Source organism: Gavia stellata, unplaced genomic scaffold (genome assembly GCF_030936135.1).
Source record: "Gavia stellata isolate bGavSte3 unplaced genomic scaffold, bGavSte3.hap2 HAP2_SCAFFOLD_64, whole genome shotgun sequence".
Classification (NCBI taxonomy): Eukaryota; Metazoa; Chordata; class Aves; order Gaviiformes; family Gaviidae; genus Gavia; species Gavia stellata.
The window spans coordinates 502,621-514,210 of NW_026776712.1; positions in this window are offsets into that span (position 1 = coordinate 502,621).

Here is an 11,590-nt window from a genome sequence, read left to right on the forward strand (position 1 = left end):
AGCTTTATAACTCTGTGTGAGTTGTGAAGTTTGTTTCCACGTGTCACCTACCAGGACAGACTGGGCGCTGTCCCAGTCGGAACGGGATGCCCTGGCCACTCCCCCGGGACAGACTGGGATCATTCCCAGTCGAAACTGGAGCCCCTGGCCCCCTCCCAGCACAGACTGCGATAATTCCCAGTCCAAACTGGATCCCCTGGCCCCCTCCCATTACAGAGTGGGCCTTGTCCCAGTCCAAATTGGATCCCCTGGCCCCCTCCCAGTCCAGACCGGGATCATTCCCAGAACAAAGTGCATAGCCTGGCTTCATCCCAGGACAGACTGGGCCCTGTCCCAATCCAAACTGGATCCCCTGGCCCCTCCCAGTACAGAATGCACCCTGTCCCAGACCAAACTGGATCCTATGGCCCCTCCCAGGACAGACTGGGATCATTCCCAGTCCGAACTGGATCCCCTGGCCCCCTCCCAGGACAGACTGGGATCATTCCCAGTCCAAACTGGACCCCTTGGCCCCATCCCAGGACAGGCTGGGATCATTCCCAGTCCAAACTGGATCCCCTGGCCCCCTCCCAGGACAGTCTGAGATCATTCCCAGTCCAAACTGGATCCACTGGCCCCATCCCAGTCCAGACTGGGATAATTGCCAGTCTAAACTGGATCCCCTGGCCCCTCACCCATTCCAGACTGGGCCCTGTCCCAGTCCAAAATGGATCCCCTGGCCCCCTCCCAGGACAGACTGGGACCTGTCCCAGTCCAAACTGGATCCCCTGGCCCCCTCCCAGGACAGACTGCGATCATTCCCAGTCCAAACTGGATACCCTGGCCCCTCCCAGAACAGACTGGGCCCTGTCCCAGTCCAAACAGGATCCGCTGGCCCCCTCCCAGGACAGACTGCAATCATTCCCAGTCCGAACTGGATCTCCTGCCCACTCCCAGGACAGACTGAGATCATTCCCAGTCCAAACTGGATGCCCTGGCCCCATCCCAGTACACACTGGGATCGTTCCCAGTCCAAACTGGATCCCCTGGCCCCCTCCCAGGACAGACTGGGATTATTCCCAGTCCAAATTGGATCCCCTGACCCGCTCCAAGGACAGACTGGGCCCTCTCCCAGTCCATACAAGATCCCCTGGCACCCTCCCAGTACCGAGTGGGAACATTCCCAGTCCAAACGGGATCCCCTGGCCCCCTCCCTGTCCAGACCGGGATCATTCCCAGTCCAAAGTGCATACACTGGCTTCCTCCCAGTATGGACTAGAATCATTCCCAGTCCAAAATGGATCTCCAGGCCCCCTCCCAGCACAGACTGCGATAATTCCCAGTCCAAACTGGATCCCATGGCCCCCTCCCAGTACAGAGTGGGCCTTGTCCCAGTCCAAATTGGATCCCCTGGCCCCCTCCCAGTCCAGACCGGGATCATTCCCAGTCCAAACTGCATCCCCTGGCCCCCTCCCCGTACAGACTTGGCCCTGTCCCAGACCAAACTGGATCCCATGGCCCCCTCGCAGGACAGACTGGGATCAGTCCCAGTCCAAACTGGATCCCTTGGCCCCCTCCCAGGACAGACTGGGCCCTCTCCCAGTCCAAACTGGATCCCCTGGCACCCTCCCAGTACCGAGTGGGAACATTCCCAGTCCAAACTGGATCCCCTAGCCCCCTCCCAGGACAGACTGGGCCCTGACCCAGTCCAAACTGGTGCCCCTGGTCCCCTCCCAGTACAGACTGCAATCATCCCCACTTCCAACTGGAGCCCCTGGCCCACTCCCAGGACAGACTGGGCCCTGTCCCAGTACAAACTGGATCCCCTGGCCCCCTCCCAGTCCAGACTGCAATCATTCCCAGTCCGAACTGGATCCCCTGGCCCAAACCCAGGACAGACTGGGCCCTGTCCCAGTCCAAACTGGATCCCCTGGTCCCCTTGCAGTACAGACTGGGATCATTCCCAGTCCAAACTGGATCCCCTGCCCCCTCTCCCATTGCAGACTGGGATCATGCCCAGTCCAAACTGGATCCCCTGGCCCCCTCCCAGGACAGACGTAGCCCTGTCCCACTCCAAACTGGATCCAATGTCCAGCTCCCAGTCCTGACTGGGATCATTCCCAGTCCAAATTGGATCCCTTGGCCCCCTCCCAGTAGACATTGGGATCATTCCCAGACGAAACTGGATCCGGTGTCCTCCTCCCAGTATGGACTGGAATCATTCCCAGACCAAACTGGATCCCCTGGCCCCCTCCCAGGACAGAGTGGGATCATTCCCAGTCCAAAATGGATCCCCTGGCCCCCTCCCAGTACAGAGTGGGCCCTGTCCTAGTCCAAACGGGATCCCCTGGCCCCCTCCCAGGGCAGACTGGGATAATTCCCAGTCCAAATTGGATCTTCTGGACCACTCCCAGGACAGACTGGGATCATTCCCAGTCCAAACTGGATCCCCTGGCCCCTCCCAGTACAGAGAGGGCCCTGTCCCAGTCCAAACTGGATCCCCTGGCCCACTCCCAGGACAGACTGGGCCCTGTCCCAATCCAAACTGGATCCCCTGGCCCCTCTGAGTACAGAGTGGGCCCTGTCCCAGTCCAAGCTAGATCCCCTGGCCCACTCCCAGGACAGACTGGGATCGTTCCCAGTCCAAACTGGATCCCCTGGCCCCCTCCCAGGACACAATGGGCCCTGTCCCAGTCCAAACTGGATCCCATGGCCGCCTCCCAGAACAGACTGGGATCATTCCCACTCCAAACTGAATACCATTGCCCCCTCCCAGGACAGACTGGGCCCTGTCCCAGTCCAAACTGGATCCCGTGGCACCCTCCCAGGACAGACTGGGATCATTCCCAGTCCAAACTGGATCCAATAGCCCCCTCCCAGTCCAGACCGGGATCATTCCCAGTCCAAAGTGCATACCCTGGCTTCCTCCCAGTATGGACTAGAATCATTCCCAGTCCAAAATGGATCCCCTGGCCCCCTACCAGGACAGACTGGGCCCTGTCCCAGTCCAAATTTAATCCCCTCGCCCCCTCCCAGTACAGACTGGGCCCTGCCCCAGTCCAGATTGGATCCCCTGGCCCCCTCCCTGGACAGAGTGGGCCCTGTCCCAGTCCAAACTCGATCCCCTGGCCCCCTCCCAGGACAGTTGGAAATTCCCATGTCAAACTGGTTCCCCTGGCCCCCTCCCAGGACAGACTGCAATCATTCCCAGTCCAAACTGGATCCACTGGCACGTCCCAGTACAGAGTGGGCCCTGTCCCAGTCCAAACTGGATCACCTGGCCCCCACCGAGGACAGACACGGATCATTCCCAATCCAAAATCGATCCCCTGGCCCCCTCCTAGGACACACTGGGACCTGTCCCACTCCAAAATGGATCCCACGGCCCCGTCCCAGCACAGACTGGGCCCTGTCCCAGTGCAAACTGGATCCCTTGGCCCCCACCCTGGACAGACTGGTCCCTGTCCCAGTCCAAACTGGATCCCCTTGCCCCATCCCAGGACAGACAGGGATCATTCCCAGTCCAAACTGGATGCCCTGGCCCCCTCCCAGGACACATTGGGCTCTATCCCACTCCAAACTGTATCCCATGGCCGCCTCCAAAGACCGACTGGGATCATTCCCACTTCAAACTGAATCCCCTCGCCCCCTCCCAGGACAGACTGGGCCCTGTCCCAGTCCAAACTGGATACCAAGGCACCCTCCCAGTACAGACTGGGATCATTCCCAGTCCAGACTGGATCCAATATCCACCTCCCAGTCCTGACTGGGATCATTCCCAGTCCAAACTTGATCCGGTGGCCCCCTCCCAGTCCAGATTGGGATCATTCCCAGACCAAAATGGATCCAGTGTCCTCCTCCCAGTATGGACTGGAATCATTCCGAGTCCAAACTGGACCCCCTAGCCCCCTCCCAGGACAGACTGGGATCATTCCCAGTCCAAACGGGATCACCTGGCCCCCTCCCAGGACAGACTGGGATCATTCCCAGTCCAACCTGGATCCCCTGGCACCCTCCCAGGACAGACTGGGATCATTCCCAGTCCAGACTGGATCCCCTGGACCCCTCACAGGACAGACTGGGATCATTCCCAGTCCAAACTGGATCCCTTGGCCCCCTCCCAGGACAGACTGCAATCATTCCCACTTCCAACTGGAGCACCTGGCCGCTCCCAGTACAGAATGGGCCCTGTCCCAGTCCAAACTGAATCCCCTGGCCCCCTCCCAGGACAGACTGGGATCATTCCCAGTCCAAACTGGATCCCCTTGCCTCCTCCCAGGACAGACTGGGCCCTGTCCCAGTCCAAAATGGATCCCCTTGCCCCCTCCCAGTACAGACTGGAATCATTCGCAGTCCAAACTGGATCCTCTGGCCCCTCTCCCATTCCAGATTGGGATCATTCCCAGTCCAAAAAGGGATCCCCTGTCCCCCTCCCAGTCCAGAACGGGATCATTCCCAGTCGATACTGGATCCCCTGGCCCCCTCCCCGTACAGACTTGGCCCTGTCCCAGTGCAAACTGGATCCCCTGGCCCCGTCCCAGGACAGACTGGGACCTGTCTCAGTCCAAACTGGATCCCCTGGTCCCCTACCGGTACAGACTGGGCCCTCTCCCAGTCCAAACTGGATCCCCTGGCCCCCTCCCAGGACACACTGGGCTATATCCCACTCCAAACTGGACCCCATGGCCACCTCCCAGAACAGACTGGGATCATTCCTGCTCCAAATTGGATCCCCTGGCCCCCTCCCAGGACAGACTGGGCCCTGTCCCAGTCCAAACTGGATCCCGTGGCACCCTCCCAGGACAGACTGGGATCATTCCCAGTCCAAAATGGATCCAATAGCCCCCTCCCAATCCAGACCGGGATCATTCCCAGTCCAAAGTGCATACCCTGGCTTCCTCCCAGTATGGACTAGAATCATTCCCAGTCCAAACTGGATCCCCTGGCCCCCTCCCAGGACAGCCTGGGACCTGTCCCACTCCAAACTGGATCCCCTGCCCCCCTCCCAGGACAGACTGAGCCCTGTCCCACTCCAAACTGGATCCCCTGGCCCCCTCCCAGGACAGGCTGGGATCATTCCCAGTCCAAACTGGATCCCATGGCCCCCTCCCAGGACAGACTGGGATCATTCCCAGTCAAACTGGATCTGCTGGCCACTTCCCACAACAGAGTGGGATCATTCCCAGTCCAAACTGGATCCCATGGCCCCCTCCCAGGACAGACTGGGATCATTCCCAGTCCAAATTGGTTACACTGGCCCCCTCCCCGTACAGACTGGAATCACTCGCAGTCCAAAGTGGATCCACTGGCCCCCTCCCAGAACAGACTGGGATCATTCCTGCTCCAAAATGGATCCCCTGGCCCCCTCCCAGGACAGACTGGGATGAATCCCAGTCCAAACTGGATTCCCTGGCCCCCTCCCAGTACAGACTGGGATCATTCCCAGTCTAAACTGGATCCCCTGGCCTCCTCCCAGAACAGACTGGGATCATTCCCAGTCCAAACTGGATCCCCTGGCCCCCTCCCAGGACAGGCCAGGATCATTCCCAGTCCAAACTGGATCCCCTGGCCCCCTCCCAGGACAGGCTGGGACCTGTCCCACTCCAAACTGGATCCCCTGCCCCCCTCCCAGGACAGACTGGGCCCTGTCCCACTCCAAACTGGATCCCCTGGCCCCCTCCCAGGACAGGCTGGGATCATTCCCAGTCCAAACTGGATCCCATGGCCCCCTCCCAGGACAGACTGGGATCATTCCCAGTCAAACTGGATCTGCTGGCCACTTCCCACAACAGAGTGGGATCATTCCCAGTCCAAACTGGATGCCCTGGCCCCCTCACAGGACAGTCTGGGATCATTCCCAGTCCAAACTGGATCCCCTGGCCCCCTCCCTGGACACGCTGGAATCATTCCCAGTCCAAACTGGATCCCCTGGCCCCCTCCTTGGACACGCTGGAATCATTCCCAGTCCAAACTGGATCCCCTGGCCCCCTCCCAGGACAGATTGGGATCATTCATAGTCCAAACTGGATTCCCTGGCCCCCTCCCAGGACAGAGTTGTTGTAAATATTCTGATTTTTAATCAAAATATGATATATAGAAAAGGTTAAATTTAATTAATAAATAAATAAGTTAGGATTGTTATGTTAGAAACAATAACCATAGGAACCTCACCAGGGAGTTGCCGTTCCATACTAAGGAACTAACAGTAACGAGATGGAACGATGAAGCATTGAACAGAAAAGTGTTGTTTGAGTCCTGTGACAGTGTGACCTGATAGGCACCAGTGATGCTGCTTGAAAATCCCCTTCCCCTCCCATCTTTATATGAATATCAAGAATGCCAATCGATAGATATTAATAGAAATAAACATTGATTATTCATAGGCATGGAAATTGACAGAAAATTATAAGCTAGAAAGTGATTATTAAAAGATCTAAAGTTATATATATATATATATATTCTGTATAAGGGTAACTAGGTATGAGCTACCCCGATTTAATCATAAACTAGCTATGAACAATGTAGCACTGTGAATAGGTAGGATTTGCTTGTCAAGAGAAGGATAAGTTGTAGGCCTGGTCAGTAAACCGAGGAAAACTTAAGAAGATTCCAAGAATGGAATTGTGCAACCAACCTGAGCATGCGCAAAGATGGGGTTCAACTAAAGGACACCATGAGGAAGACTATGGACGACCACCAGAGGACGTCAGACGACCACCTCTGTACCTGAAGGTGCATGCCTCACGAGCATTTACTTATATTAACGATTTCTCGGAAATCGTATGAATATGTTAATTGTTTCTTGGAAATATGATGAATATGTATACTTTGATTGTATATAACTTTTGTAGCAGAGAAACTAGGCACACACACGTGGTGGAGCGATCCCCTGTGCGTCCAGCACTGCAATAAAGAAGTGCCTGCTCACCTACATACACAGAAGGTAAGACTTTTTTTTTTTTTTTTTTAAAGACCAGCATACCTCTGCTGCTCCTGAGGCAAAGGAGATGATTGTCAGAAAACAGCTGCCAAAACACAGCGCAATGACCGGAATAGGAACAGGAGGAACTCGAAATGACAGGAAGCAGAATGTGCAAGACAATCTCAAACAGCGGAAGGTACTCAAGTTAGTAAGTTCCTCAGAAACTTGTTGTCTAGGTGCAGAAAAAGTAAAAAAGATCTATCCTGAAAAAGAGAAGAGCCCTGTACGTACAGCACAATATTCTGTTATTCTGTCTTTAGATACGAATCAAAGGGGTATATTTGTAGAAGATCAAAGAGGAGTACTATCTTGTCCTTGTCTGTTTGCCATTTGCATGAACGGCTACTGGGGTTTGGACACGGAATTTTCCCTGCAAACAAGACCTTTACTGAATTTCTCCATCCTTCTGGCAGATCCAGGTAGCTGTTTCAGGAACACAGCTGCAGAGGGAGGGGGAAGAGGAAAAGGAGAAGAATGCTTTTTAAGGGTAACCACATCGTAGCTGTCAAGTTTTTAAAAGGTAATGTGCATGGTGACTGCATAAGCTGTGCCAAATGCAAGGTGACAGGAAAAAGTACCCTCACTCACTCCCCAGATTTGCTCCCAGCCTCGACTGTATACCTTTTATGACTCATGATGCCCCAAATATGTCTCAATTTCTGATGATTTTTTTGGCGCAGGATCTTAGAGACATGGAGCTCTGCAAAAGAGTTGTTGCTCATAAGGCATTTTATAAAGCCAGTAAAACAGCATGGGAAAGACCCCAACAATAGTAGGTGATATATTATGCTTCTTTTCCTCTTGATGACGTTTGAAAAATCCACATATCACTTTTCTCACTGAACATAGCTGAAGCCAATACTGTCAGTGCAGGAGCGGGGAGTGGGGGAAGGACAGAGACAGAAAGTCTGATCAGTGTGTGCTGGTCCACAACAGAAGAAGGAACCAACTACTAAATAGATCTCCTAATTTCCAGAAGGATTAGGTCTTACTGGAAAAAACCTCACAAATGGGTGAAGCATTGCCACCAAACCAGAATTCTCCTCTTTGATTCACAATGAGCACAGGAGGTTGTGAAGAAAGCAGTGAAACACAGAAAGTGCTGTCGATTGACTTTAAAAACCCTCCCACGAATGGGACAACAACAGTACTTTACAAGCTTTATCATAGTAATAATTTTTGAAGAGGGTACTGAACGGCATGGGGCAAAAGAAGGATGGGAAAGGACAGTCCAGTTAGGAGACATGTTCTCAGCTGTCTCTCAGACCCCCAGATACGAGGCTAGCAAGACATGCGACAAACACTGAAAGTAACCTGAAAAAGGCAGATTTTAAAAAGCGTTAAACTGAAAAGATGAAAACAAAAGAAAACCAAACCGAAAAACCAAAACCACACTCCCCAAACCAGAGCAATTGCACACGATGGAGGTGCTCCAACCGCGTACAGAGAAATCTAAGCTACTGATCTCAACGCAATTTATGAAACATTTTCATAATCAAGCAATACAGGAAAATCCTTCCACGAACGGGTAAGACAGTCTAAGCTCTCAGTAACTATGGTATTGGCAGATTCACGTCACACCAAGCCAACTCATGCCAAAACAAACAAACAAATCTGTTGTAAATACTCTGATTTTTTAAAATAATCCAATATAATCATACAGAAAGGTTAAATATGATTAATAAATAAAATAATAAAATACAAATGCATGTTAGGATTTTTCAGTTAGAAGCATTAACCATAGGAACCTCACCAGGGAGTTGCCGTTCCATACTGAGGAACTAACAGTAACGAGATGGAACGATGAAGAATTGAATAGAAAAGTTTCGTTTGAGTCCTGTGACAATGTGACCTGATAGGCACCAGTGATGCTGCTTGGAAAATTCCTTACCTTTCCCATCTTGATTTGAATATCAAGAATGCCAATCAATAGATATTAATAGAAATAACCATTGATTATTTTAAGGATGGATATTGATAGAATAGTATAATCCAGAGAGCGATTAATAAAAAATAAATTATATATATTCTGTATGAAGGTAACTAGGCATGATTTATCTGTGATTTAGTCATAAACTAACTGTTGAACAATGTAGCATTGTGAATCGATAGGGTTTGCTTGTCAAGAGAATGGTAAGTTATAGGCCTGGTCAGTAAACCGAGGAAAACTTAAGATGATTCCAAGAATGGAATTTTGCAACCAACCTGAGCATGCGCAAAGATGGGGTTCAACTAAAGGACACCATGAGGAAGACTATGGACGACCACCAGAGGACGTCAGACGACCACCTCTGTACCTGAAGGCGCATGCGTCACGAGCATTTACATATATTAATGAGTTCTCAGAAATTGTATGAATATGTTAATTGTTTCTTGGAAATATGATGAATATGTATACTTTGATTGTATATAACTTCTAGCGGTGAAACTAAGCACCCACACAGGTGGAGCGATCCCCTGTGCGTCCAGCGCTGCAATAAAGAAGTGTCTGCTCACCTACGTACATTGTGTAGGTGAGTTTTTATAGTACAGATTTGTAACATGTTTAACAGTCAGGTAACCCAAATGCATGTTAAATATACAAGTTTTGCCCTTGTTCCGGATCTGTCTGGGAGATAATTCTCAGGAGGTCATAAACGGTATGTTCTGCTGTGCTTTAAAATAACCTGTGGCCAGAAATGTCTTCCTTAGTGCCTGCACAGAGCAAGAACCTCCAGCAGCGAGGGCATGCTGACCCTCGGGCAGCTTCAAAGCAACAAATACTTGTAAATAGGTTAAAAATACAGTTCCCTGGTAGCAACGTGCTTGTCTAAGTCCACCTGACTCCACATTACTCAGCACTCAGTCAGAAGTTTTTGTGGGTAGGGGTGGATGAAATCAATATACTCTAGAGGCAGGTGCTAAAACTGGCCAGGCAGTTTATCTAAATAAATCAAAATTTACCTTTGAAAGGAGTGGCATGCCTTTAGATGTGGGGGGGTGTATCGCTTTTTCCTTCTTTGGTCTGAGCACAGCGCAGTGAGAGGTGTTTCCACCTGGGGGAGGGAAGCTCATCCAACAGCCATCATCAGCCTCAGGGCTTGTGGTCCTTGATGGAGGCCTAAGTGCTTGGGATAGCTTTAGTTGTGTGATGCTTCTCATTCTGCTCCCAGCTTTTCCCATTAACGTTTGCTCTTTGGTGAATTTGTCTGTGCAGTGTTTAGTAAACAGTCTCCATTCATAGCTCTGAGTGCCCTTTTTTTTTTTTTTTTTAAAGGCAGGTAAACTACCTGTGCCTTTCTTTGAAACCCCATGAATAGCTCTGGAGTTTACCTTGGGGGCAGAGAAAACAGGGACCCTTTAGAGTAGAGAAGAGAATTTAACAGGGGAAGCACTTCAATGATATGCTGCTTGTGAGGAGGAAAGTACCTGCTTCAACTTCTTTTGGTAGCTTCCGCATTGTTTAGCAGTAACTACTTAAAAGACTGATTACTTCAGGGAAAGAAGAAGAAATCACTTCTGATTTCTGTGTCTGACTGAAAGAACTAACCTGAACATACAGAAAACTGATGTGAAGAGCCATTTTTGGTCATTATTGGGTAAGGGCCTGTGGGTGCTCTGCTGCATGCAGGTGTAAAGGGTGTTCAGGATTTTTGGCACCTGAATGGAAGAAGAGGAGAAAGAAGGGCTCGGTGCATCCTTTACCCCCTCCTGCGGGGCCCAGACACAGTCATTCAGCATATGAGCAGTGCCTGCTCCCGTGACACAGAGTCCAGACCTAGCTCGAAACCTCACCCCTTCCACCCTGCCTGATCCTGGCTCACGTCTGGAGCCGAGCGTGCTCTTAGCAATTGTGCGCGCACACGCACACACAGACATGCGTGCACTCACACGGGCAGACTCAGTCATGGCATGTCCCTGGGCACCGTATGAGCAGCTGCGTGCCATTGTGCACACAGAGAACACGGACACATTTCACACCCAACGCTTGACTAACTCTCCCCACGTGTCTGTAGCGATGCAAGAGCAAAACCAAACACGCTCTTTGAGACCCTGAAGATGCCTTGCAGGGCCTCTGCAAGGGCTCGTGACTCCTTCCAGAGGAACCCAGTTCTCCGGGGACACTTCTCCTTGCCTCTACCCTCCTTTCCCAAAGCGCCAACCCCTTCCCCACACAGAGGACCTTCCCCTGAAGGAAGGAGTGTTTGCTTGAGCCTTTCACAGCTAGAAGCCGTGGCCATGATAAGGACAAATAGGCAGCCAGGTCCCTCATCCGTGGAAGATCCCAGCTTCTCCCACAGCTGCCTACCTCTGGCCCGTGGTGCAGACAGAACCTGCTCTGCGCCTGGGGAAGCAGCAAGGGGTGACCCCACAGCCCACGGATGCGGCACTCCCGCTGCCCAGAGCGGCCGCGGGCTCTGCAGGGACGGCACAGGGACACCCTGCCCTGGCTGTAATGGCAGTGGCTTAACGGCTGGGTGAGCTTTAGCTCAGCTGGGCGCGATCCTGTGGGCTGCTACCCGTGGCTGCTGTCACTGCGACCGGCCTTTGTCAGCGGTGGACAGCCACGGAGTTAGTCTGGGCTGAGCGAGCTGCTGCTGGCCCTGGAGCCCAAATGGAGCGCAGGAGAGCAGGAACGGAGGAGGAGAA